General features: G+C 40.4%; 1 protein-coding gene across 2 annotated transcripts in view; it reads left to right on the top strand.

Moving 5' to 3' along the window:
- Positions 1–25,373, top strand: part of Shld2 (shieldin complex subunit 2) — a 76,653-nt gene that overhangs the window by 19,357 nt on the left and 31,923 nt on the right. Inside the window, exon 1 of one of the 2 annotated variants that reach the window (XM_036199562.1) lies at positions 20,996–21,053. The exons of the other annotated variant lie outside the window; for it this stretch is intronic. The gene's annotated coding sequence lies outside the window, so the exon portion shown is untranslated. Of the gene's footprint in view, positions 1–20,995; positions 21,054–25,373 lie in introns of those variants that run through there. 2 annotated transcript variants of the gene reach the window in all.

The raw sequence follows: 25,373 nt of genomic DNA, 5'->3' as shown, positions 1-25,373 counted from the left end.
AGTTGCTATTGCTTGGATAACCTTAAGGAGGAGTTTTATGAATCTTGTAAGTTTTTTTTTTTTTTTTTTTGCCAGAGCTGAGGACCGAACCCAGGGCCTTCTGCTTGCTAGGCAAGCACTCTACCACTGAGCTAAATCCCCAACCCCTACTTCCTGATTTTTAAGAGCTCCTTCCATGATGCACTGTTTCAGTTAGAAGGAAATTGCTGCATAATAGTATGTAGGGGTGGATTATAAATTCCCTAGCCCAAGTTGACCTGGAACTTGGGACCATCCTCTCCTATCAACCTTTTAAATACTTGTTTATTTTTAAGGACTTTAACTAGTCTTCTTGAGGGTTGTCCTATGAAAAAGATTCCATTATCAGATAAGTTTGGGAAATTGTATACATACTCCTGCACACAGACACACCTTTCCCATTACCAATTCACAATGAATGTCAGTTTTCTTTCAGGTTGATAAAGGTGCTGGGAAATGGTATTACCAATAATTTTAAGAGTCTCTCTGTAGGCCTACAAGGCTCTTACTCATCTTTACAGCAGCCTGTTTCCTATACTCATTGGCTAAGCTGAATGGAATTGAAACCCAGAATAACTGGATGATCAGTTCCACAGGCTTCTCAAGCCCAGTTTGCTGCTCCCAGACAGTGAATGAACAGCTTTAATATTAAATCCTATATTTCTCAAACTCATTTGGAGGTAGACATCATTATTTTTCAGAACTTTTTCAGAGATGAGTCGTCCCTGAATGGGTCCCAGGGATGCTGCCTGAGTCGAACTGCACTAGTGATTGCAGTCTTTTAAATAACAGTGTTTGGGGACAGAACTTGCTGTTGAGTTAGCATTCAAAGTAAGAACTAGTTTTTCTAACGGGTTTTCCGTTGGTAGTGTGTGGAGACCCACAGAAGTTTCCTAGTGAGGATTTAATCAGGGTCAGAGAATCTGAGCTTGCTTTACCCAGCAGGGCTGCATAATGGGATGATTTGACCATGGACTTGTTTACCAGGTGTTTGGAAGGGGCTGCACTTGGCTTGCACAGGGAGGTCTTTTGCTTCTCTGTTAATATTCTGAGCTGCCCCTTGAAATCCATCCCCTTGGCACTGCTCTGCGCCTTGATGTAAAGCCTCATTTTAAGGAAAAATTCCGCCCCCTCCTCTCTCTCTCTCTCCCTTCCTGCTATGAGGTGCACACACATCTCTCTTTCTCTCCTTTCTGTGTCTTTATCTCCTATTATAATAAACCATTTCCTTGAGTATCCCCCGCACCCCCCCCCAAGTGCAATAATTTGTGACATTGGTGCCCAATGTGGGGCTGTTAAACTTATACCCTAGTCATCAAACATTGTCAGATCTGAGAAGGATAAATTTAAGAAGTGAGACAGCTTTCCAGTTATCTAGGCAGCGATGCCAGGTCTTGCTGTTGTCATTGGGGGACAGAAGCCCCAAAGGTAGCATCTGTTCAGCTGATAAGATCTGACAGCTGTTTTTTTTTTTTTTTTTGAAATAGAAATTTGGGGAGGTCATCCTACCTGTCCTGGCAGAGAGGACAACTGATCTCTTTTTGTTCCTCTTAGTCACAGTCTGGGCAGGATCTCAGCTTTTCACTGCGTGGCCAACCTTGCATAAACTTCTGGGTGGAGGTTCTTCTGCAGCCATCTATCTTCTTGGAGAAGATACAGGATGCTGCCAGGAGCTGACATGTCTCTTTATCATAAAAAGCTTTTATATTAAATGCCATATTCTCAGATATCTACAGGTGTTTGAGGACTGGGGGAACAAAACCTGTTAGATGTATTTATAACTTTGAGAGCATATATATAAATTAAATCTGAATATACAGATTCCCAGTTAGTTACAGCTTAATGAAGTTAGCAAGGACAAAGAGGCTCATATTTCTAGCCTGAATAGACCTTGAGTAAGAAGAGAAGCTTTTTTTTTTTTTTTTTTCCGAGACAGGGTTTCTCTTTGTAGCTTTGCGCCTTTCCTGGAACTCACTTGGTAGCCCAGGCTGGCCTCGAACTCACAGAGATCCGCCTGCCTCTGCCTCCCCGAGTGCTGGGATTAAAGGCGTGGGCCACCACTGCTTGTCTCGAGAGACAGTTTTTAAGCTGTTGGCAGTCATATCTTAGTCTATTACCATTTTTAAGGTCCTGTAGCTGTAGTTCTAATCTTTGAGTACAGCCAGATTATAATCCTGTTGCATAGTTGGCAGGATCTGCACAATAATTCATAACACTCTCCCCTTGGCATATTATAAAAAGCCCTTTTGAATAAACTTTGAGGCTGTTGTGTATTGACCCAGACCCTCCCGAAGCTATTTTGTGTTTCTGTCTTTCTTTTCATTAGCTAGGTCTCTCTGTCTGTCATTTCTTAATTCTTCTCTCCTCCACCTAAGAACCCTTCAAAAAGTGGGAGCAGGACTCCCACTGTAGTGTTAAATGCTGTAGTTACTTGTTACCTCTTCTAGTTACCTCTTCTAGTTGAACTCATTTTGTATTCTTGTTCACAATGAACTTTCTAGTAAGTTGTTTTGCTTCTTTGTTTTTTGAGTCAGGGTGTATTGCAGGCAGGCCTGGAACTTTCTAGGGAATTGTGGATGATCTTGAACTGCTGATCTTCCTGCTTCCACTGCAGAGTAGTTGAGGTTGCAGACAAGTGCTGCCATGCCCACTTTATGTGGTCTTGGAGGTTGAACTCAGAGATCTGTGCATGCTATGCAAGCATTCTGAGCTACTTCCATAGTCCTTGCCTTTTCTTTTTTTGAGACAAGATTTTGCTATTTAGTTCAGGCTAACGCCAAATTCCCATTTTGCCATAATCTTCCAAATGCTTGCATTATAGGTATGTACCACATCTAGCACTTCCCAGGAATTTTTAATACTAAAACAAAAAGATTGATTTATTTTTATTTTATGTTCATATTTGCCTGCCTGCATGTATGTATGTGTCCTATGTGTGTGTAGTGCCTGCAGAGGATAGAAGAGGGCATCAGATAACCCGGAACTGGAGTTATACTATGTGGGTGGAGGGACGGTGTGGGAGGGTGCTGGGAACCAAACCTGGGTACTGTACAAGATTAGTAAATGCTTTTAACTGCTGATTCATCTCTCCAGTCTCCTAAAACAATTTTAATCCAAATTGGCCTTTCATTCTGCTCTCTGTGTTCTAAGATTATATCAGTCATAAACTTTCAAATGTTTAGGGATCCTTGAGATGATCCAGTTCATCATATTACTTTAATTTTTTTGCAGGTTAAGAAAATGACTGCTGGGCTGGAGAGAGATGGCTCAGCCATTAAAGGCTAGGCTCACAACCAAAAATAAAAGAAAATGACAGCCATTTAGTAATTTGCGTCAGAGTTTGAACCTTGGTCATGCCCTCTTATTAGCTCTGTCATCTTCATTCTAACCCCCACCCCCCAGGCAGGGTTTCTCGGTGTAGCTCTGGCTGTCCTGGAGCTCGATCTGTAGACGAGGCTGACCTCGAACTCACAGAGATCTCTTGCCTCTGCCTCTCTTAGTGCTGGGATTAAAGGCGCATGCCACCACTGGCCAGCTGAGTTACTTAGTTTTTAAAACATTTCTTTGTCTAAATAATGTCTTGAAGAGCAGCTATATGAATCAAATAGGAGGCCAGCAGAACGGTTTAGCAAGGGAGGACTCGCCGCTAAGCCTGGAACCTGATGTGATCCCCAGGACGCACATGGTGGAGGAGAGAGCTGACTTCCAAAGGCTGGCTTCCACTCCACATGGGGGCTGTAGTGCATATGTACACTAGCACGTAGACGAAGTGTACAGAACTTTTTAAACAGGCCAGAGACATGGATGAGTGGGTAAAGGTGACTATCCCCAAGCCTAAGAACCTGAGTTTGACCCCTGGGCCCTACAAAGAACTGACTCCTGCATGCTGTCCTTTGACTTCATATGTGTGCCTTCACCTGCCCCCAGCTCCCACACAGTAAGAAAATAAGTGTAATTTAGAGAGAGTTGACCAAGAAGCAGCAGAGAGGCTGTTGGAATTTGGGGGTTGTTTAAAAAAAATTTATGCCAGTTATGCTGGCACAAGCCTTTAATCCCAGTACCCAGAAGAAAGGTCTCCCTGTATTCAAGGCTAACTTAGTTTCACATGCTGAGTTTTAGGCTAGCCAATTTACATAGAAAAAATTCTTTACAAAAAGAAAAATGTCTGTAATGGAAACAAAAAGACTAACTAAAAAAAATCATGTATTGTCAAGCGTGTTGAAGCTTCTCAGTCTTAATTACCTCCCTCTTCCCCTAAGGAGATGCTGTCTTTTTATAATGTGAATGAATTATGAAATAGACGGGAAGGAGGGATGTGGTAAGTAGTGTTAGGTGTGGGCTTCATCAGCTTTATGCTGGCATCAGCTCCACTTCTCATAAAGTGGTGTTGTCATGGTAACTGCCGGCCTGTATGGGAGTTAAACCACTTTCCTTCCAGCTTTCCAGCTGACATAATAAGCAAAACCTAAACCTGACTGGGTAAACACAGTCCTGCTTATTAGCTCACCTATTAATAATGCTAAACTGGCTTTGTGCTGACTTCTGTTCTTTTGGAAATTTTATTGTTGCTACCTAAAACCTGATAGGTCTTCAGAAGCTTCAGAGAGGCTTAAATAATCCTCCAGAACATGTGAAGTATCTTTCCTAAAGTGGTCTTAGCCGTTAGTATGTTCAAAATCAAGCATAGAAGGTAAGGCACCATGGGATACTTGTTTGCCATTTGCATGTTTATGTGCAGTACTTTTCAAATGTAGCCCAAGCTTGGACAGTCATTTAAAACAAGGTGACTACAGTAAGCTGCGCAGTATATCACACCTTTAGCTGAAAGAGAATGGTTCCTGGACATTGTGGTGTACTCCCGCAACCCTGAATTTGAGAGGCTGAGACAGGAGGATCTGGAGTTTGAGGCTAGCTTAGGCTACATGTGGAGTTGAGGCAGTAGTCTCGGCCACAAAGAGAGACTTTGTCTCAATATAAAAAAAAATAAAATTTAATATATGTATTTCCTAGCTATCAAAGAGGCCCAAGCAAGAGGATTGCTAAATCTTATTTTTCTTTCTTCCTCTCTCTCTCTCTCTCTCTCTCTCCCTCTCCCTCTCCCTCTCCCCCTCCGTCCCTCCCTCCCTCCCTCCCTCCCTCCCTCCCTCCCTCTTTCTCTCTTTCTTTCTTTTCAAGACAGGGTTTCTCTGTGTAGCCCTGCCTGTCCTGGAACTTGCTCTGTAGACCAGGCTGGCCTCCAACTCACAGAGATCCACCTGCCTCTGCCTCCCCAGTGCAGAGATTAAAGGTGTGAGCGCGCCTTTAATCCCAGCACTCGGGAGGCAGAGACGGGTGGATCTCTGTGAGTTGGAGGCCAGCCTGGTCTACAGAGCGAGATTCCGGACAAGCACCAAAACTACACAGAGAAACCCTGTCTCGAAAAAAAGTGTGAGCCATCACCACCAGGCACTAAATCTTATTTCTAATCCTAACTCTGTCCCTTGTAATTTCTATGATCTTGACAGGTTTCTGTTTTTCAGTTTCCTTATATATAAGAAAGGTAGTACCAAATTTACTTACTTTGTTTCAGTAATTACTGTTTAGCCATGTAGTCAATGCAGCATATACACACATAGCAAATACACAATGTATTGCATGTTTCTCCCAAATAACCTACTGCATTCTTCAGGAATGTTCTTTTCAATCTCATTTTCCTTTCATTTCCTAAAAATTTAGAAGCTATATATTCAAGGGAGAACATAAATGTTTAGCAATTAGACTGAAAATACATTCCTTTTTGGTCCACTCCAAGTGTTTTAGAAAAATGATTTTATGTCTGACAGATCTTTGTGGAGTGTTTGTGTGGCAAATTATTTAAGCTTCTGTGAAGTGTTGTGAGACTCTGGGCTAGAGAAATGGTGTGATGGGTAAGAACACTTGTGCAAGTATGAGGCTCTGAGTTTGGACCCCCAGCACCCATGTACAAAGTTAGGTGTGGCTGCTTTGTGTATGCCTGTAACCCCAGCATGGGGTTTGTTTGATAGCCACGGCTGGCCTTGAACTCATGGTGAGCCTCCGAGAATTTTGATGGGAAGTACATTTATCAATTTTGGTCATATAATCTTATCTTCATTTTAACAAATGCTTATATAGTTTATGAATTGATATAAAACAAAATCATAAATAAATAGGTTTCAATGAAAGCATAGAATTTTAAAGCAGAGGGTAATCAATATAAATAATACTTACGGAAGTTGAGTATGGTAGCACATATGTGTAATTTCAGCATTTGGGAGGCTGGGGTAAGAGTATCACTATGAATTAACTGCCAGCCTGGATTCCATGATGGACACTAGGTCAATTTAGCAAGGACTACACAGCAAGACCTTATCGCAAACAAAAACAACCCTACCCCCTGCAAACAGAACAAAAACAACAAAAGAAGGTTCTTAGGGTTGACCCAGGCCAACCTGGGCTTCATAAGATCCTGTTTTAAAACAAAAAGAATGGATTAGAGATTTAGTTGGGGGTCTGAGAGCAGTGGTTCTCAACCAGTGGGTCAGGACCCCTGGGGAGTTTGGGTGGCCCTTTCACGGGGTCACATATCAGATATTTTCATTACGATTTATAACAGTAGCAAAATTACAGTTATGAAATAGCAACAAAAATAATCTTATGGTTGGGTGTCACCACAACATGAGGAACTGTGCTAAAAGGGTCGCAGCATTAAGAAGGTTGAGAACCACTGGCTTAGAGTAATATAAATTACAAAAATTTAAAGGTCTCAGAATTTAGTCCAGGCTAGCCTCAAATTTATGATCCTTTTGCTTCAGCCTCTCAGTTGCTAGGATTATAGGTGTGTGCTACCACACCTGGCTAAGGGACTTCCTTGTTAGGTGAGTTTCTCTAAGATTTTATTTTCTTTCTCTCGTATTTAAACTGGGGATTGAATGTGATGCACATGCCGGCATGCTCTCTACCATTTTCTTAAAATTTTTAAATATGAAGGTCAGTCATTGTGAATGACAAATAGGTTATTTACTAAATTGTGTAATTTTAAATTGTAATCTCAACCCTGGGTTTCTCTGTGTACTGGAAACTTGCTCTGTAGACCAGGCTGGCCTTGAACGCACAGAGATCCTTCTGCCTCTGCCTCCTGAGTGCTTAAAGTTGTGCACCACCACTGCCCAGCAAGGTTTGCAGTTATTTTTATTCTTAAAATAATTTGTGTTGTCAGTGAATGACTTTGTGTCACATAGCTTTGTCTATTTAGATAAAGCCCAAACAGGGATTGTTGGATCTGAGCTGGAGAAATACTAGATTTTACTCTTGATTTTTGTGTAAATATTGAGGTGTAATAATTCGGGGCGTGGAGGGGGTTAATGTTTAAAAAATATTGTGTGTGTGTGTGTGTGTGTGTGTGTGTGTGTGTGTGTGTGTGTTACTGTGCATGTGTCAGAGGGCAGCTTTCAGAACTGGGTTCTCTGCCATGTGGGTTTTAGGGATTTCATGCAGATAGACCATCAGGCTTTGCAGCAAGCCCCTTTATGTGCTGAGGCTACTTGCCAGCTTTTGTGGGGCAGGGGCATCATTTTTGCCTGTAATTTAGTTTGTAGTTGATAATCTTCTTACTAATTGGAATTGTGCATAAATGCAGTTAAAGAATTGGCTTAGATAAAATATAGATCATTGCTGCTTTTATTCAACATATTGATAAAGGAAAAGAAGTCAGGGGAAATTTAGAGGTTAAGTTTTTTTGATGAAATCTCAACAGAATGATTTATGCATACTTAGAAATAGCTAGTGATCTGACTAAAACATGATTTCTCAGGGATTGCCTGCATACACTCTGCAGTTCTTGGTGTTCCAGTTCTGGACTTGTTGCTAAGATTAGGGGAGATGTTCTTTCATGTAGAAATGGTCATGTGTTTTCCCAAGAAATAGCTTGTTTCTAAAAGGACTCTGAATTCTCAGTCATTATTCATTAAACAATCATTTTAAGCTCCTCATAGAAGGCAAGTACTGTGTTACACATTGTGTTTAAAATAATATAATGATAAATAAAATTTATTAAATACAATTTGTAATCTTGTATTTTGTCTTTTTTTTTTTTTTTTTTGAGATAAGGTTTCTTTGTGTAGCCCTGGCTATCCTGGAACTCTTCTGTAAACCAGGCTGTCCTGGAACTCACAGAGATCTGCCTGCCTCTGCTTCCTGAGTGCTGGGATTAAAGGTGTGCACCACCACCACCCGGCTACAATTTGTAATCTTAAATTTGTGCACTTACTTTTTTTCCTTCTGTGAGGAGCTCAGAATACATGGCTGAAAGTTATCTAAATGGTCATGTTTATTCCTTTCATTTTCAAAGGTTTTTAGTAGGTTCTTTATAGGCCTAATTGGTCTTTATGTATTGCTATGGCCTTATCTTTATTCCATCATTTCAAAAAGTACTTCTCATATTTTGTAGTGAACTGTAAATCTCCTTGGAGGACACAATCCATATGTAAGTTGGAGACTTTACCTATGCTGGAACGGTACAGAGCTTACTTCAGCATTACTGAGTTAATGTATAGTTGGTACAAAGTTTCCCTGTTTAATGACTAACTTGTTTAGTGAGAGTGAATGATTGATTATGGCAACTCAAAAGTATAAGATAAAACGTGAGTGTTCTTTAGACACACCATTCTTCAGCGTGATAGGTATCTTTATAAATAACTTTCATTAATTGTTTTTTTAAAATCTTGGATCCAGAACATTAGACGGTCACTTTCCTCTTTTGTTGTTTATCTATTTTTTTCTTTACTTTTTAGAGATGATAGGGTCTCATGTAGCCCAGCCTGTTCTCAGACTTGTATTTCTGATCCTCCTGCCTCTAAAGTACAGATGTTACAGACATGCGCCACCATGCCTTGTGGAGTGTGAGACTTTTGTTTCCCCCAACAGGGTTTCTCTGTGTAACTGGAACTCACTGTGTAGACCAGGCTGGACCTGAACTCCCAGAGATCCACCTGCTTCTGCTTCCCAAGTGCTGGGATTAAAGGCCTGAGCCACCACACCCAGCTCAAGGTACTTTTTTTTTAAAGGACGCACATATGAAAGGAATAGAAGCTTTGAATCTTTGAGTATACTAGATAAGTGTTACTCTGATAAATGAATATTTTGATATCAAAACAATTGTTTAAAAACATGTTACTGATTTTATTAATAATATTTATATTCAACATTGTAGTTAAGTGCTATATGTACATTAGCTTTTAAAAATGATGCCTAGATTTTATTTAAAATCTTTATTTTTATTTTACGTGCATGAGTGTTTTGCCTGCAGTAGTGTGTATGTGTACCATGTATGTCCAGTGTCCATAGGAGCCAGAAGAGAGTGGTGGACCTGGAGTTACTCTCTGTTGTGAGCCACCATGTAGGTGCTGGGAGCTGGGCCCAGGTCTCTGCAAGATCAGCAAGTGCTTTTGCCCACTCAGCCATCTCTCTAACCCCCACTGTCTTGTTCAGATTTGTAAAAATTGCACAAAACGGGGGTGGGGGTATTGTTATACTACTTTACAGACTAGAAGGGTCAAGGGACTGAAACTCAAGATTTCTGCTGTTGGTATCATTTCCTTGACAGGTTTTGACATCATGAAAATAGTGTCATTCCTTTCTCTCCTTCCCCTTCAAGCTCTTAGTTTTGTCATCTCCTGTCTCCCAGAGCAGTTTTGTTAGATGTTTTCCAGAGGTCAGGCTTAGTTCCCAAGTCCTGTTTTATATCTTTATGACTTTGGGAAAGCCTTAGGTATTACATTCCACCCTCTTTATCTTCATATTTTTTTTTCATAGCTGTGTAGCTTAATGAATCAAGTGGCTTGGCAGAGATTGTTAAAAAGTAATTCTCAATCTCTTATCACTTAGTTTACTCAACCCAAGAAACTTTATTGTCTACATTGTTGGAGCCCTCTAGGTTTCCTAGTGGCTGTAACCAGCAGGACTGCATAAGAGGTTGATTGGACCATGGGCCTGGGTACCAGGTGACTGTAACTAGAAAGGGGGAGGTCTTTTGCTTCACCCCTTGGCATTGTTATAAATAGACCTTTGGAATAAAGTTCTGGGCCGGTGGATAAGGATCCAGGCCACCCGAGTCTATCCTGTTTTCTCTCCATTCTCTATTTCTAACTAAGTCTCTTATCCCTCCTCAATCCTCAGGAGTTCTTGGGGTAAATAAGTGTGGGGGCTGGTCTGCCACACTACATTATCTATTTTTTCATTTTGTTTTGTTTTAAAGACATGGTCTTGCTGTATATAGCTCAGACTAGCCCTGAACTCACTGTGTAGCCAACACAAGGCCTCAAACTTAGTATAGCCCAAATTGGCCTTGGATGGCCTTCTGTTTGCTGGAATTACAGGTATAAGTTTCCATGCCTAGTTTGTTACGTTTCTTTTAAAAGTATAGTTAACTTTTTTGTTTTGGCTTCTTACTTAACTAGAGGGAAGTATTTTAAGATCATAGCTTTTAAGTCCTCAGGCATCACTGCATCTTTTGCTGAACATTGGAACTCTTCCCTTTTACTCAATGCTGTTGTACTTCTTCAGTGTCCGTTATTAAAGCCAAATGTCAGAAACATCGACTTTTGCCACCTAATTTTTTTTTTTTTTTTAGACAGGGTTTCTCTGTAGCTTTTGGAGCTTGTCCTGGACTAGCTCTGTAGATCAGGCTGGCCTTGAACTCACAGAGATCCACCTGCCTCTACCTCCCGAGTGCTGGGATTACAGGCGTGTGCCACTACCGTCCAGCGTCACCTAATTGTTAATAGTGTTGTTTTGTTTAGTTTCTAGAAGCTACTAGGATTTTTTTTTTTTTAAATGGTAAGTGATAATTATAGGTGGAGTTTCTCTGTGTCTCAGAAGCTGCTCCCAAATAACCATTCAGAGACTTACTATTAATTATGAATGCTCAGTTGATAGCTAACTCTTACATTTAAGTCAACCCATATTTCTTATCTATTCTCTGCCACATGGTGGCATCTTCCTTCAGCACAGGACGTTCATCTTGCTTCTCTCTGAGTCCACTCTCAACTCCTGAGACTCCGCCCTCCTTCCCAGCATCCTCTGTGTCTTACCTTCCTGCCTATACCTCCTGCCTCACTACCAGCCAGTCAGCTCTTTTATTAAACCAATCAGAAGGCTCCTTGGCAACGACACATCTTCACAGTGTACAAAAGATTATTCCATTACAGATAATTAGCAAGCAATGAGTAGTATCCTCCTTCATTTTCACTGAGAACGATCACTAATTCTATCCTTGTGAAGAGTATATATGGTTACTGCTCAGAATGAGAGTTTGATAGAAAGATATGAGGAAGTAGTAAATGACTTGTCTGGAAAAGTAGATGTGATGAAATGTGTCATGTGCACAAAGAAAGTGACAAGTATTACACAAATTCTGTTTTGTTTTTCATTTTCTAAACTTCTGATCTCCAATGAAAGAATTCTTCTTTTATCTAATTGCCTCCAAAACAAACTAAAATAATCTGTAATCTGCAAATAATCATATTTGTGTAAAACCAGTTTTCTAGATCTTAGGTTATAGTGACTGATGAGGAAAAATAAAATTCCTGTCCCATGGACCCTAACCTTTAGTGGAGGACACAGCACTGGAGAGACCTTGACGGGTTGGGCCAAGGTGCCCTGGTGGGTGAGTCACTCACACCTCAGGCACGGCATCCACATGAGAGTTTATTATAATAGCAAGATAGAGGAAGGAAGAGAGGGAGAGGAAAAGTAGAGGAGTGCACACCTCAAAGGGAGGAAGGAGGAGAGAGAAGAAGGGAAGGGTTTTTCCTTAAAAGAGGGTTTATGTCAGGGTGCAGGGTGGGTCCCCAAGGTGCGGGCCAGAATGCCAACAACAGGTAAATAGCACAATCTCAGATGGAAATGGAGAGCTGTAGAAGTAAGAAGTAAATAAGGTATGGGGGTGGAGGGCCCCTATAATCTGCTAAAACGTTTTAGATGTACTTAGACCATCATGCACTGAGACAGTGAGCCATGTACACACTGAGGAAAGCATCCTGTTGCCTTTTCAGATGGACAAAGTTATATGTCCATTCTATAGCCCAGGCTGGCTGGAGCTTTGAAGTTTACTCTGTAGTACAGGGTGACACTTCTGCTTCAGCCTCCTGAGATGATAGGTGTGAGCTGGAGTAATGCCATTCTTTCCCTGAAAATTACTGGAGCTCATCACAGAGCTGGGGATGTAGATAAGTTGGTAGAGTTCTTGCCTGGCTTTGATCTCTTTGTGTTAAAAGCCTGCAGTTCCAGGGCTCACCCTCTTGAATGCAGGAGGTTCTGAAGTTCATCATCCTCAGTTAGATAAGGAGTTGGAGGTAATCTTGGGTTAGACTCTGTCTCAAATATAAATAAAAAGTAAACAAATTCCCATAACAGAACCCAGGATGGGTAGACCTCTCAGTGAACCACATGTAGCCAGGCACCTCTATTTTTGCACCATCGTCTCTTCAAAATACTGAAAGAAAACTAAAAACTATAAACCTATAATCAGTAAAAAGTCTTAATTTTCTTTCAAACTAACAACGATGAAGAAATTGCCAGCAGATTTGATCTATTAAAAAAAAAAAAATCTGTGTTGTATGGTTGTGAGTTCTAGGACAGCCAGAGCTATATAGTAAGAACCTGTCTTAAAAAACAAAGCAAGGGCTGGAGAGATGGCTCAGAGGTTAAGAGCACCGACTGCTCTTCCAGAGGTCTTGAGTTCAGTTCCCAGCAACCACATGGTGGCTTACAACCATCTGTAATGAGATCTGGTGCCCTCTTCTGTATGCATAATAAATAAATAAATCTTTAATAAAAAACAAAACAAAAAAACCAAAGCAAAATAAAAAGAAAACAGTTGGGACAAATTTGTCCTATTATAGGAAGAGAATAGATCAAACAACCATAGACTCTTTGGCAGGCTTCCTCATAGTCATTAGCAAAACTGATGATTTCTTTTACCACTGTCTACTGTGAGATGTACACTGTACGGGAGTCCATTAGTTTTACTGAAGAGCTCTAGACACTTTTCACTAGCCAGAGTTAGTTCAGAAGTTGGCTGTTGAGTCTCGAGTACAAACTCATAAGAAATATTAAGAGACAAAGTTGAGTGAAATGATCTAACATCATGATTAATATAAACTTGTTTGTAAGGTAAAATGTAATTGAATAGCTGGCTGGTACCAGAGCCTTGTAGAAGAATAAGGTCAGAGAAATGGTGTCTTTATATCTAGAGATACCAACATATTGTTTGGTTTTCAAACCGAAGCAAAATATTAGAGGAATTGAATGTAATTAAATAGGTTAAAATGGAAGCTAGGTAGCCAGTGGTAGTGGCGATGTGAACGCCTTTAGTTCCAGCACTTGGGAGGCCGAGGCAGAGAGATCTCTGAATTTAAAGCCAGCCAGGTCTATAGAGCAAGTTCCTGGACAGCCAGGGCTACATAGAGAAACCCTGTCTCAAAAAACCACCCTCCCCCCACAAAAAAGTAAATTAAAAAAAAATGGAAGTGAGGTGGATTGCTCATGTTTTATTACTAAGAATAACTGATTATATAAAGCAGAAGTAGTTTTAGCATGTTTTAAGTTTGTGGATTGTATATGTGTATACACACAAACACACATACACACATGCACACACAAATTGTATCACATGCCAGTGGGCTCTAATTTATGATGATTCAACCTAGGAGTTTTATCTTTATGATGATGTAAAGATGATGAACATTCAGTAGAAATTGCACTTGAATTTGATCTTTCCCTGAGCTAGCAGTATGTGCTAGAGTGCTCTTTGGTGATGCTGGGCAGTAGCAGCTCCCATTTGGCCATGTGATTCTGAGAGTACACAGCTGTGCCCTCAGTGCATGGTGTTGCTAAGCTAGGTTGTTCAGTAAGCTGAGTATGGTGAATACATTTTATGTGTAATGGTAATTTATTTCTTATCTGAGTCCATGCGGTTTCCTTCTGTTCTCAAAACTGCCTTTTTCACTGATTCAAATATAATCCAAACATGACATTTGGTTCATCTCTTAGATATCTTTTATTTAAAACAGTTTTCTCATATTTTTGTTACATGCTAACCTAAAAAATTAAATTTATATACTTATATTTTTATTTGTATATTTGTGTGTGTGTGTGTGTGTTTAAGTCAGAAGATAACATGTAAGAAGGAGTCTATTTTCTGGTCTCATCATGTGGGTCCCATGTCAGACTCCACGGCAGCCACCTTTACTCTCTAAGGCAGTGCTTCTCAACCTTCCTAATGCTGTAACCCTTTAATACAGTTCCTCATCTTGTGGTGACCCCCCAACTGTAAAAGTATTTTTGTTATTACTTCATAGCTGTAATTTTGCTACTGTTATGAATTATAATGGAGACAGAGGTTTGCCAAAGGGGTTACAACCCACAGGTTGAGAACTGCTGCTCTAAGTCATCTCTCTGGCCCCTTCCCACTTCTTTATTAAAGGAACTAAGCCACTTGCCTTGTAGAACAATCTTCCTGAGTTTACTTCCATGTGCTGTAACATGTTCTTTTATTCCTTGTATTTGCAGTAAAGTGAATTGATGAAGTTAGCTTTTATTTTTATTCTGGGAACTTTTATTATTTTGAGAGGGGAGGTCTCACTATGTTATTCAGGTTGGTTGTGGACTCCTGGGATCCTGCATCAGGCTCTCAAGTAGCCATGACTATTGTATGTGTGCTATCATGCTCAACTGTTTTATCTCTGTCTATCTGAGACAGAGTCTCTCTATGTAGCCTTAGTTGTCCTCAAACTCGACAAATAAACCAGGCTGACCTTGAACTCAGAGACCTCCCTGATAGGATTAAATGCTTGCGCCACCATCCCAGCTTTGTTTTTATTTTAAAGAAACCCACAAACCCAAGTCATGTTAGGTTTTGTGTAACAGTTAAGTACTTACATGGTTTAAGTTGCATCTTTCCTATTAGTTGAATCAGACCTTTCAACTGTGATTGTTAACTGTTTTAATAGGTATTAAAGAACCTAAAGTCTACTTTCTAAGCATATAATTCTTCTATCTAGGAATTTTTCTTTTTTGTAGTATTTTTCTTTCTTAATAACAATTGATCTTGAATGTCAAGAAGTCTTTGATCTTCTGTCTTCCAAAGCCCTGATGTAAATACCTGCAGAAATAATATTTGTTTGAGTTTACCCAAGCTAAAGTAACAAAGAACTATGAACTGGGGTGACTTAAGCAGGAGATGTAATATCTTACAGTTCTGGGGACCAGAAGTCTAAAATAGGTGTTGGTAGGGTGATGAGACAAGATTTACTCCAGTCTTAGGTGGTTTATTATTTTATTTATTTATATGTCAGTTATTTATAGGTCAGCGGACAGCATTCAGATGTCACTTCCTCCTTTCACCATGTATCACATGCCTGGGGATTGAACTTAAGTCATTAAACTTGGTGACCAGTGCCTTTCCTTGTTGAGCCATCCTACTGGCCCTTGTTTTTATTGATTTTGAAACAGGTTCTCGTACTGTATTCTAGACTGGCATAAAACTTTCTGTGGAGCACGGACTGCTTTTGAACTTGTGGAAGTCCTACCCCCCTTAGCCTTTTAAGTACTGAGATTGTAGATGTGAGCCATCATGTCTGCATTTTAAATGTAATTTTCACTTACTGTGGGGGGGGCGCCCCCACCTTTTATAGGGTTCCTATGAGGAAGAGAGAGGCATAAGGAATTAGTAGACTGAAAGATAGCAGAGATGAGACAGAAACACAGGATAGCTTCTGGAGGACCTGGATCAAAACCCACCTGCCCCTCTGTCTCTTCAGAAAGGCTTTTTACAGGAATGTCAAGGGGTAGGGCAAAAGCCCTCCCCTTGCTAGATAAAAGCATACCACACATCCAAGTGCAGACCCTTCCAAAGAGCAGGTAACCACGCACGTGGTCATTCCATCCCCTTATGCAGCTCTGCTGGGTAAAGCGAGCTCAGATCTCACTGGGAAACCTCTGTGGGCCCCCACAACAATGGGATTTAGACAGTTTATCAAGATGCAGCCCAACTGTAAATCAAGAAGCATCTCCATCATCCTAGACAGAGAGTCCAGGTGCAGTGGTACATGCCTATAATCTCAGCACTTGGGAGGCAAATGCATGTAAATCTCTATGAATTTAAGGTTAGCCTGGTCTACATGTCAAGTTGTAGGCCAGCCAGGGCTACATTTAAAAAACACAAACAAACAAGCAAAACAAATAGAGAGTTCAACATTGAAAACTACTATAATTCTTTAATTTGTGATTTGTAAATGACCTGATTATACACATTAAAAATCTCATAGAACCTATAAAAGTCAATTTTGTAAGTGAATTTAGCAATCTATATAAAACATATATATAGTTCTCTATAGTAGCAGTGGACAATTTGTAAATTAATTCATTTTATAGTGTAGTTGAAAAACCAAATGCCTATAAGTAACTCTATGCTTTCAACACTGAAAAATATAAAGCATCCAAGTAAAATTGTAAAATGACCTATAAAAGGTAGCCTAGTGATGGATTAGAAAAATCATTGTTAAAATGGAGTTCTTTCTCATATTCTGTAGAAGCCGTGAGATTTTCATTAACATTTCAGTAGACTTTGAAGAAATAGACAAACTAATTCTGTAAATTTTTTGAAATGTAAAGGACTAGCAAGAACTATAATCACTTGAAAGGACAGCATTCAGCATTCGGGGAACCTTTCTTTCCTGAAACCAATATTTTCTTTATGCCATAGTAAATAGGACCGTGTGGTCTCAGCCAAAGAATAGATGTAGATCACAAACATTGACTATTCCAATGGGAGAAATAAAATGTCATGTGGATATGGGTATGGGAAGCAGTGAGCTCGCACATCTACCCACTCCACATAAGAAACTACTGCAATAAAATGTAAACACAAAAGCTGTAAAATCTCTAAGTTTATCTTGCTGCATATAACAAGTTACCCAAGAATTACTGGGTTAAAGACTTACTTGTTTATGACTTAGTAGTTATTATGTGAAGAACTCAGGAGGCACTTTGCTAGCTAAGGATCTCCTTTAGGTTGCAGTCAAGAGTCCTCTGAAGGCTGGACTGGTGTTGGAGAGTTTCTCTAGCCGTGGCACATGCAAGCTGTTAGCAGAACTCAGTTCTTTACCACTTAAGTCTGTTTGTTGGTAGACCTGACTGGAAGACAGCTTTGGCTTCCCTCAGGTGAGTGACCCAAGAATGAGAACTAGGAAGAAGATAGAACTCTTTAAAAATTTTGTTGCCTAGGCTAGACTTAAAACTCCAAGGGACAGTGGACCTCTGGAGCATTAGGATACCGGGCAGGCTAGCTGTCATACTTGTCCAGCATTTTTGTGGGTGCCAAGGATCCAAACTTCAGTTCTCATGCTTGCATAGTAAGCACATCACCTACGGAGAGTCTCCCATCTCCTCTCTGATTTTTTAAAGGTAATTACTTTTCTTTTTCACGCCCAAGGTTAGATACCCTTACCCCACTTCTGTTCTAATCTCTGCCTCTTGGGGTCTGCTTCTCCAGTTTGGAGGCTGTGCCTTCTTCCACCTTATGCCATTTTCTTTCCAGCGTTCGGCTGGATCATTTGCTCCACAGGGCAAAAGAATGGTTGGGGAGATGACGAGCAGTGCAGGCACCCCAACTGTAGGCCCGTTACCCTTTCTGTCCCTGTGCTGGTGAATCTGAGCAGGCCAACTGCAGCCATCTTGGGTATTCAAGTGAGATCATTGTAATCATAGGTGTCAAAAAGAAAAACCACTGGGAAAAAAAAAGACAGCATATTCACTAAATGGTGCTGGAAAAACTAAATATCACCCACTGAAGAGTGCAATGAGATACGCGACCTAGTGAGATGTCTTAGTGGGTTGTTGCCAAGCCTTAAGCCCTAAGTTTGATCCCTGAAGCTCACATGGTGGAGGAGAGAATCGACTCTCAAAAGTTGTCCTGTGACCTCCACAAATGTGAACACTCAACACATGTGATAAATAAATAAATGTATGTTTAAAAAAAGATCCACATCTCCTCACCCCACTCAAGCATCAATTCAAACTTGAAACCTGAAATGCTGAAACTTTTGAAACACTGGGGAAACACTTCAAGACACAGGCACAGGTGGGAACACTGACTGGACTCCAGCAGCCGCACGGGGTGGGGGTTGGGGTTGGGGTTGGGGTTGGGGTTGGGGTTGGGGTGGGTGGGTAGCTTTAAGAATTAATGAGCCGGGTGGTGGTGGTGCACACCTTTCATCCCAGCACTAGGGAGGCCGAGGCAGGAGGATTGGACAGACAGTTCTCAAAAGAATAAATGGCCACTGATACTTTAAGAAGTGTTCAACGTCTTTAGCCATTATGGAAACAGAAAACTCTTTTGGGACTCCATTTCACCCCAGACAGTGGTTATCGTCAAGAAAACAAATGCTGGTGAGGATATGCTAAATAAGAACCTTATACCTTGTCAGTGGGAGTGTAAGTCCATGCAGACACCATGGAAACAAGTGTCAAGGTGTCAGTGGGAGTGTAAGTCCATGCAGACACCATGGAAACAAGTGTCAAGGTGTCAGTGGGAGTGTAAGTCCATGCAGACACCATGGAAACAAGTGTCAAGGTGTCAGTGGGAGTGTAAGTCCATGCAGACACCATGGAAACAAGTGTCAAGGTGTCAGTGGGAGTGTAAGTCCATGCAGACACCATGGAAACAAGTGTCAAGGTGTCAGTAGGAGTGTAAATCCATGCAGACACCATGGAAACAAGTGTCAAGGTGTCTCAGCAAGCTAAGATTAGAACTCCCATATGACCCAGATATAAGTATCACTCCTGGACATATGCCGCTAAGACTCTATGTCCTGGGGCTGGAGATGTAGCCCAGCTAATAGAGTAGTTGCTTAGCATGCATAAAGCCCTGGACTCGATGCTAGTACTATACAAACTAGGCATTTGCCTGTAATCCTAGCACTCTTTAGGTGGAGGAGTAAGGGCCAGAAGCTCAGGCATCCTTGGCTACATAGCCAAATTTGGGGGATACATGAGTCACAGTTTTAACAACAAACTTTCATATCCCACAGGAGATTATGAATTGGCTTAAGAGGTAGCTATGTATGTATCAAAGCAGTAAAAAAAAAAAAAATTCAATTTTATCTTGCCACTGCGTAAAAATATGTGTAAGAATAAAAAACTTGAAGGAAATACAACTTGTTAGTTTGTTACCAAGTAAGTATGAATGTAGTTTCCTAGATTTAAGACCATAGAATGTTAATATTAATTATTGTGTGCCATCTCACAATGCCGTGAAGTGGGAATGATGTTATTCTCAATTAACAAACAATTCTCACCTGACAGACAATGACGCTTAATGCTATTATGAATGATAAGTATATACCGAAATAGTCAACCAAACCCCGTGTGGCTGTCACCTGGCTTTAGCACTTGCTAGTTTGACTTCACACCTGTCTTACTCCAAAACTGGTGTGTCTTCAGTTATGACTGCTCTCTACTTTGTTGTCCAGTGATACTATTGTGTAATCTTATAATTGCTTAGTATTTGGAGAGTAGACATGAAAAACCTTCATAATGGCTATGACACATTGTAATTGTGAGATTTTCTGGTTATTTATGTGGTAGAGAAAGCAGTTTCTTTTAATCACATGGGGTTTGTAAGAAGCCTTCTGTTTTAGTTGTGGTGTTGGCAAAGACAAAACCTCCTGATACAGTTTGTCCTGTTTTATAAATCTTGGACACATTCACCAGACTCTGACCATGCTAAAGATAAAGACTGTGGTGTATTAGTTTTTCTGACCGGTGGCCTTCTCCCGATTGAGAAACTGTGTAATTATTAACTGTGGTAATGGATATGTACTTGCTGGTTTCACCTGGTATCTTAATGAGCTTTAACCCTCTGAGTACAAAATATAGCCTAGAATCACTGAAACTTATCGTTTACCCATGACTATTTGTGTGTAAGCTTGCTATGATAAATACCAGTCCTTACCACTATCCACCCCCACTAACATACTCATCATTTCTATACCTTACACTATTTAGTAGCATCATCCTTGGTATAATTTTAAAAATTGTATTATTTGGTGTGTGTGTGTGTGTGTGTGTGTGTGTGTGTGTGTGTGTGTGTACACGCAGATACATGCATGCCATGGCATGTGGAATTCAAAGGACAATTTTTAGAAGGAGGTTGGTTCTTTCCTTCCATTGTGAGCTCCAGAGATTGAATTCAGGCCTTCATCAGGCTTGCTCAGTAAGTACTTTATCTCCGGAGGCATCTCACTGGCTAGGTTATAGTTACTCAGTTTTAAATAATCACGTTCCATTTTCTAGCTAATTCTTAAGAGTGAAAGTCCCACACTTAGAGTATTTGTTGAGACAAATAAATGAAGGCATAGTGAAGTAACTATCATATATAAATAGCCATGTGTTTTACATCATTTTGATTCATTTTAGACGTTTCTGGATCTGGAAGGTTTTTCTGAAGTATCAGAACTGTTTGTGTTATCCCTGTGTGTACCACCATCTATCTCTGCACTGAAGGGAAGAAGGAGGGCTTTGGATTTTGATTCTTCTGTGATCTTGTCAAATGTAGTAATGCTACAAATATGAATAGGTCTGAAGCTGAGGGAGGCATAGCTCAATACAGACTCCTGAAGCATACATACTTGGATATGTGGCAATGAAATGAATAGGCTTGAATGCAGTTCTGTACAGCCATGTGAAATAACAAGACAGCCCAGGAAAGAACAGAAAGGAAAAGAATGCTCAGATGAGTGGAAGAACTGGTTGGGAAAGAGCTGTGTTCTAAAACTAAGGAACAGCGTGTCTCACAGTTCAGTACTGTGAGTTCTCTTTTGGCAATTCAGACTTTGTTATTGTCTTAACAGAGATGGGAAGTGAGAGCCAGATTTCAAGATACCGAGAAAATGCTAAGTGAGGACACAGAACATGAGAAGGTTTTACAATCTTTCTGTACATCTTGGAGACATCCGACAGCCAGCCTGGCCCTTTGGGTAAGCCAATTAGCACAGCTTTCTGGGCCCTGTGTTGGTTTGGGGAGTGGAGATGAGTCCTTCACTTTGTTTTTGAACATTATTAAACTTGTAATTAATCATATTCATAAGAGCCTATGGAAAATGTAGTTAACAGGCAGCTTCATACTCCTTGTGCTTTTTCTGTTGAATCCTGCTTTTAATCCTGTATGATTTCTTATCTCTCTTTGATGATCATCACTCTATGTTTCCCATTATAATTATAACCCCCTTAAACTCCCTTAATGTCGGTTTTCCAGTGCTTAGCATAATGCCTGGCAAGTAATTTTGATTATTAAATAAATTAATACATATCTGTGTTTAAAAACTCCAAGCAGTTCTAATTTGGTGGCCTCACAGAATCAAGAAAGTAGAATGTTTGAGGAAAGGATTAGTAAGCAGTTTCAAATGGCAATAAGGTGAGGATTGAAAACTGACCTTTCATCTGTCTGTTGGAGGGTTCTCCACACTGAGAGTACTGTAGCAAAATTGTAATAGGAGACAGATTTAAGTGTGCTGAAGGAAAAGTGAGGACAAAGAAGCAACAGAGGACTTTGTTTCTTTGCTTTAAAAGACTTAAGGCTAAAGGGAAGAAACATCGGAGAAGAATGCCCCAAGGTCATGAGAGGGGTTTATAATCAGTGGTTACTTTCATGTCTTGATTTGCAGTGTGAGTATTCCCTCTTCTTCTTGATAGCATTTTGAAGGTTTTTGCAGTGCTATTTGGGGCCTCCTTGTGGTGAATCTAATTGATGGCATATAAATTAGAAACCCTAATACACCAGTTAGTGCATATGTAAGTTGTTTTTATGAGAGTTAAATGAAGGTGGGCTATGTGTTCCATACAGGAATGCTTAGTTCTTTGATTTCCAGGGAGTATATAATGTGACACCTAAAATTGCTACAGCTTTGTCTTCACAGTACTTTACTATTATTAGTTATAAGGTATTTGAAAATTATAGTACATATATATATATTTAAGATTTAGTGTGTGTGTGTGTGTGTGTGTGTGTGTGTGTGTGTGTGTGTGTGTGTGTGTGTACATATACCAGAAGGCATGGGATGCCCAGGAGAATCCTGTGGAAGTAGAGTTAGTCTGTGGTGAGCCACCTGATATGGGGTACTGGGAACCAAACTTGGGTTCTCTGAAAGAGCAATATGCATTCTTAACCACTGAGCCTATCTATCTAGGTCCTTAGTTGATAAACTTCAATAGCTGCTATCATTGTTCTCAACTTTCATATTAAATATTAGCAATATTGTTCTATATTCTTAGAACATTATATTCTGTCTGAAGACATAGAAGTGAGCTTCTTTTTGTTGTTGTTTTTTGTTTGTTTGTTTGTTTTGTTTTGTTTTTTGGTTTTTTGAGACAGGGTTTCTCTGTGTAGCTTTGTGCGTTTCCTGGATCTCACTCTGTAGACCAGGCTGGCCTCAAACTCACAGAGATCCGCCTGGCTCTGCCTCCCGAGTGCTGGGATTAAAGGCGTGCGCCACCACCGCTGCGTGGCATAGAAGTGTTTAAAACAGTCCCTCATGGTCTTTCTGAGAGAGAGTCCAGCTTTGTAGCCCCCAGGCTGGCCTCAAACAGATGAGGCCCTGCTGCTTTTGTCTCCAAAGTACTAGGATTACAAATGTGCACTATTGTTGTATACTATACTATGCTATACTATATACTAGCCCATTTGGAGTCTTTTTAAAAAGTTTTTTTGAGACAGGATTTCCTCTCTACAACAGCCCTGGCTGTCTTGGAGCTTGCTTTGTAGACCAAGTTGGCTTTGAACTCATAGAGATCTACCTGGCTCTGCCTCCCTGGTGCTGGGATTAAAGGTTTGGTTTGTGCTAACATGCCTGGCTAAGTTATATATTCTTTTATTTTCTTTCTTTCTTCCTTCCTTCCTTCCTTCCTTCCTTCCTTCCTTCCTTCCTTCCTTCCTTCCTTCCTTCCTTTCTTTCTTCCTTTCTTTCTTTCTTTCTCTTTCTTTCTACAGGGTTTCTCTGTGTAGCCCTGACTGTCCTAGAACTCACTCTGTAGACCAGGCTGGCCTCAAACTCTGCCTGTCTCTTCCTTCTGAGTGCTGGTATTAAAGGTATGCACCACCATTGCCTGGCTAAGTTATGTATTTTTCTTTTCTTTTTTTTGGTTTTTTGAGACAGGGTTTCTCTGTAGCTTTGGAGCCTGTCCTGGACTAGCTCTGTAGACCAGGCTGCCTTGAACTCATAGAGGTCCACCTGCCTCTGCCTCCCCATTGCTGGGATTACAGGCGTGCACCACCACCACCTAGCTTAAGTTATGTATTTTTAATGTTAAATTTTCAATTAAAATTTATATGTTTAGAAGATGCATTTATATTAACATGGATCTCTTGTTTATGTATTTTTGTTGCAATACAGTAGTAGTTCTCTAGGTATTCCATATTTCCATTCCATTGTTTTCTTCATCGGCTGTTTATTTTAATATGTGCTTAGAGAGTCTCCTGCCATTACTCTTGTATATCCTCTGCTGTTTTTCCATTTATCTCTCAAAATGGAGGATTTACCTGAGTGCTGGGATTACAGGCGCGAGCCAGGCATGGTGGAGGCTGAGGTAGGAGAATCACGGTGGGACCATGACCAGCGTAGACAGGAGTGGCGGACAACTTGGGCTACAGGGTACGACCCTGTCTTAAGATCAGTCAGGCCACAGTCAGTCTGACTCAAGATTTTCTTATTCCTCCCTGCTCCATTCCACCCGAGTTGTTTGTGCTAGGCAAGTGTTCTCCACTAATGTATATCCTGAGTGCTTTGATATTCCAAGCATGCACAGAGTAGATTAATACAATTAATTGTCATGTGTCTCACCCTGTTGCTCAACAGTTCTTAGCATACAGCCTCTCGTGTAAAAGCTGTGCATGGTCTGCCCGTAACCCGAGTGTTGGTGGAGCAGAGACAGGTGGATCCTGGGAGCTTACTGGCTAGGGAGTTTAGCCTAAACAGCAAACTTCAGATGGAAACTCTATCTCAAAAAAAAAAAAAGAAGGGGGCCAGCAGAGGATACTCCGTGTCTTTCTCTGGCCTCTTCATGTGCTTCTGTAGACACCACACACACACACACACACACACACACACACACACACACACACACACAGTGTAAGTGCTCAGCCATAGTAACAGGAACCTAGGAAAGAATATAGATTCCATGGCATTACATTGGTAAATGTGAAAGAAATCAATAATATGGTTACTTGCTGTATGTGAGGGCAGGGGAAGAGGTGCTGGAGATTTAGAGTGAAGAGATATGAGTTCTTTCACATGGGATTGTGTGGGCAGGAATAGGATTGCTAGGACCCACTTTGAGGTTAATGGTAATAATGAACTTAAAACAAGACCACTGTTCAAATAATCACCTCTACTCCCCAATTTTTAGTCAGAGTAAGAGATGATTCTGGCCCCAAATGCCTCAGGCCCAAAACCTTATCTGCCTTTTGCCTCCAAACTATTATACTAATCAATGCTTTTTAGTGGATTCTAGAATTGATCTAATTAAAGTCAGTTATGAACAGGTGATCAGTTGATATGATTCTTTACCAACCAATAGGATATTTACTCAGATTTCCTTACACTAGGTGCCATAGTTTATGGAAAAAAAGGTTAAATGATGAGTTTCTTTTTATGTATTACATAGTTACTACCATCAATTTGAATTAGTTGTATTATAGAAAAGATGAAGCTCGGCAGGTGATGAACACTTATAAACCCAGCATTTGGTAGGTAGTTGGAAGGTTAGGAATTCAAGGACACCTTGGATGTGTAACAAGTTCAGGACCAGCCTGGAATAATAAGACCCTGCCCAGCATGGTGGCACATGCCTTTGATTCTAGCACTCAGGAGCCAGAAGCATGTTGATCTCTGTAAGTCCAAGGCCAGCCTGGTCTACAGATCGAGTTCCAGGACAGCCAAGGCTACTCAGAGAAACCCTGTCTCGTAAAACAAACAAAAAACCAAAAACACCCCAACTTGTTCTTTGCTTTTCAGTTTGAGCTTTCTATTTTGATTTTGAGATTGAGTTCAGAGGAAGTTCAAAACCTACTGAGAGAGTCTATGGAGTGAAGAAGACAGATATTTAAGGGTAATAGTTAAGGCAATTAAATAAATGTCTACCCTTTAAAACTGAATTGTTATTTAAACGGGGCAGGATTTTACAGCACAAGAAATGAACATTCTAAAAATGAACTTGCTTGATGTTTAGTTTTGTTTCTCTGAGTATTTTAAAATTAAGTTTTAATTTTAGATTTATTATTATTATTACTATTATCATTATTA

Source organism: Onychomys torridus, chromosome 9 (assembly GCF_903995425.1).
Source record: "Onychomys torridus chromosome 9, mOncTor1.1, whole genome shotgun sequence".
Lineage (NCBI taxonomy): Eukaryota > Metazoa > Chordata > Mammalia > Rodentia > Cricetidae > Onychomys > Onychomys torridus.
The sequence above is the reverse complement of the archived record's forward strand: the minus strand, read 5'-3'. Positions and strand labels throughout refer to the sequence as shown.